Source organism: Limulus polyphemus, unplaced genomic scaffold (genome assembly GCF_000517525.1).
Source record: "Limulus polyphemus unplaced genomic scaffold, Limulus_polyphemus-2.1.2 Scaffold12802, whole genome shotgun sequence".
NCBI lineage: Eukaryota > Metazoa > Arthropoda > Merostomata > Xiphosura > Limulidae > Limulus > Limulus polyphemus.
The window spans coordinates 315-4302 of record NW_013678412.1 but is presented as its reverse complement, the minus strand read 5'-3'; the positions used below and the strand labels follow the sequence as shown (position 1 = coordinate 4302).

The following is a 3988-nucleotide window of genomic DNA, read 5'->3' as shown; positions in this document are numbered from 1 at the left end:
CAAGGTCGGTCCCAAGGACCAAGCTGAAAGAGTTAATAAACAATAACTTGTGATGTGTACACCTGGTACGAGGCAGCATCACTTGGAAGGGTGTACGTATCCCACTGAGGTAAGAACGATGTATTTGTGTTATGTGAGTGGCTGACCCAAGCAAACGTTCCATTCAGCAAAACTGACCACTGTCTCCTAAAACAAAAAAAGTTGATAGACATAGGAGATATTAATACAAACAGACACTTCAGAAGACTCGTTAATTAATGAGAGTTACAAAACATTTCTGAAAGTAATTATAAAAAGTATACAGTTCATGTATGGATACCGACATCGTTGATGAATCGAAGAACACAGCAAGTAAACTATTTAAAAATACTTTTCTGATTAATAATCTCTTGGTATTCTAAACTAATGACAGGAGATTTTCAAACAATGTATACCAGTGCCATCATTAATAACTTCAATATTGAAGTGGAGAATAAATATGTAATTAACTATAATTACATAAGTTTTAATTTTACTTTTATTTGTGGCTTTGGTAGTTGGCTTCGACTTACACTTGCTACAAATAAGTTTGATTACCAGGATATTTTATTGTGCGGTCATGGGTAAGACTGACAGGCCACCATCTCGAGGAAGTTTACATAAAGAATTCACTCAAACACTAGGTAACACACAAACATATAGTTTAATTGAACACATTCAATTCTATTACATTGATGCTTTTGAGCAGTTGAGTATTTTTTCAATAATTCTTCTAATTATCTCATTAAATTTTCAAGTTAGGTTAACTCTACTTAATCCTTCAGACGTATTCTAGTGAAAACTTTACTAGACTAGATACTTAAACAAAGTTTTGTTACAAAGGTTTCCACTATCAGTAAGTATGGACATCTTCATTGAAAACTGCAACAAAGTCTGGAAGAAATAGCAGCTGATAACTGGAGTGAGAACTGAACTTTTTCGAAATCACGGTTTTTTGTAGCAATCGAACCCAAAACTACATTCTGTCATTTCCAGCTTTTTACTGTACTATCTTGCACACGTCACAAGTTCTTGTTCTCTGATTTTCTAGAATTTGATGCATCCTTTACTATGTAACATGTGATTGGCCTACAGATGTTCTTCAACATCCACTCAGAACAGCTCAAGTGGCCTACCTAAAGTTTATTATCTTCTCAACTTTGAACTCTTCCCTGGACGTGGTATATGATATTTTTATCCCTAATTCATCCCGACTTGTTAATTTAATAAATAATGTCTGTATGCTGCTGAAGAAAGCAAACCACTAATTTTTAAAACCTCTCGTTACAGTCTTGGAATGTTATTCTAGTAAAACAACGCGTCTTATTGACGTACATTCTTCATTGGCTTATTTGACTGAATAATTCAATTGTTGCATTAATACAGAAAATTTCTATTGACATATTCAATTACTCCCTATTCATTATACTTTTTTCTTCTTCCCTACATTGTTCCATTGAGTGTAATTATTACTAATTATTTCCTGCCTGACAACATCTGATTTCAGTAAATGTACACCAGGTCATTATTACCAACTTCGATACCCAGTGAAGAATAACTATATAGTTAACATATTATAATTACACGTGTTTTAATTTTACTTATTTTAAACATGTGATAAAACATCGTTAATCATTTTGTAAAGTTTTAAGTTACCTCAGAGAGGCTGATGATCCCGTATTTAAATAATTTCCAATCCAAATAGGACTCTTCAGATTTCCGGGCAGCTTCAGTGGTTGCTTCAGAAGATCTGAAACAATACATTAAAATGTTTCATGTGAAAACTGGTTTTGTGATATATGGTTTCAGATAATAATGATTGGTTGTACGGCCAGATTCACAAAGTGTTGACCAGTTTCTTAAAAAGCAAAAAATGATCAAATTGCTTTACCGATACACATAAAATCACTGAAATTAAAAAAAAAAAAACTCATTTCTCTTTAGAGCATTGAGTTAATCAACAGACTTCAACATTTCCAGTCAAACTACAGCTTTTACCTTCAAGCTAATTACAAATGACTGCCAGATGTATGTAGTTTGAAATATGCTCTCTCTATTGGTTATAAACATGTATTTAAAAAAGTAGGTGTGAGTAGACAAGACGATTCAAAGAATGGAGTAGATTTGTAAAATATATTTATATCTCAGCAAATCAAAAAGGTGGTAAGTTATTATTTCATATTCTAGCTTTTCAACGTCTGAAGTTTGAGTTTCTAATCCATTAACTACTATAGATGTTCTAATACAATATAGACTGAGCAATAAGATAAGAGAACGTGCTATGTGACACAAAAAAGGATACTTAACATTTGTTTAATATGTTCTTTCAAATTAAAACATATATAATATTAAGATTTGAATTATAAACTGTGTTTTAATGTCAATTTTATGGACATACTTTGATAATAAAGTTAATTAAATTTTGAAAATAACTCTCTAAGATGTCGTGACATGCATTCTTTAACCTGTCTTTAGTGAGAGGGTTAATGTGAATTGTAATGGTGATTGTTAAATATTTAACACATTACTATCTTTAGTTAATGTGAATTGTAATGGTGATCGTTAAACATTTAACACATTATTTTGTATTACTTACTATCTTTATGTAATGTGAATTGTAATGGTGATCGTTAAACATTTAACACATTATTTTGTATTACTTACTATCTTTAGTTAATGTGAATTGTAATGGTGATCGTTAAATATTTAACACATTATTTTGTATTACTTACTATCTTTACTTAATGTAAATTGTAATGGTGATCGTTAAGTATCTAACACAACAGAAACTGCATGCAAGAGAGTTTACACAACAACCAGAAAGATGAGAAGAACAGAAAAACGAGTTGGGTCAAAGATACTGAGAAACATTTTACTGCAAGTGTTAATAATTGTTTGTTTTCTTTATAAAGCTATGCAGGCATAAAAAGTAAAATACCTTTGAAGAGGTCAACAGTAAGTCCACCACCAAATAAAAAGATAACTGGATGTCCATTGTAAGTAAGAGTGAAATCAAAGAATGGACTATAAACAGAGTCAATAAGGTACTGCAGGTTGGTGTGGAATGATTCAAGAACCTAACGAGATAACAAGAAATTAAATGAATTATTTGGCCAAGCAAATATCATCAGCTGTCTGAAAAACGTTTATTATTCTAAACACACATTTATGTACTTTCACTCATTATTAAGTCAATCTCCACCATACCACGACTGGTCAATTAATTGTACACTTTAACCTATTGTGTTGACTGCTCTCTAACTAAATACCACACAAGGTGATCAAAGTTCCAAACGGCAAGTTATGTGACTGGTCATTAATTGTACACTTTATCCTACTGTGTTGACTGAATGCCACACAAGGTGATCAAAGTTCCAAACGGCAAGTTATGTGACTGGTCATTAATTGTACACTTTATCCTACTGTGTTGACTGAATGCCACATAAGGTGATCAAAGTTCCAAACGGCAAGTTACACATGAATACCAATACTAATGATATTGTTTACACTGTTATGAAAGGTTGGATAATTATATCATAACAGTGTAAACAATATCATTAGTTAAGGTTGGATAATCATAAAACAATATCATTAGTTTTGGATAATTATATCATAACAGTGTCATTAGTTAAGGTTGGATAATCATATAACAGTGTAAACAATATCTTTAGTTAAGGTTGGATATTCATATCATTAACATATAAACTATCATTAGTTAAGGTTGGATAATCATATCATAACGGTGTAAACAATATCATTAGTTAAGGTTGGATAATCATATCATAACAGTGTTGTTTATATGTTAATGATATGATTATCCAACCTTAACTAATGATATTGTTTATATGTTAATGATATGATTATCCAACCTTAACTAATGATATTGTTTACACTGTTATGATATGGTTATCCAACCTTAACTAATGATATTGTTTATATGTTAATGATATAATTATCCAACCTTAACTAA

General features: G+C 31.0%; 1 protein-coding gene across 8 annotated transcripts in view; it reads right to left on the bottom strand.

The window, feature by feature from the left end:
* Positions 1 to 3122, bottom strand: part of LOC106477095 — an 8832-nt gene extending 5710 nt beyond the window's left edge. For all 8 annotated transcript variants that reach the window (XR_002609356.1, XR_002609357.1, XR_002609359.1 and 5 more), the window contains exons 1-3: positions 2957 to 3122; positions 1675 to 1768; positions 63 to 186 (exon numbers count right to left, since the gene is read on the bottom strand). The gene's annotated coding sequence lies outside the window, so the exon portion shown is untranslated. The remainder of the gene's footprint in view (positions 1 to 62; positions 187 to 1674; positions 1769 to 2956) is intronic.
* Between the last annotated feature and the right edge of the window lie 866 nt (positions 3123 to 3988).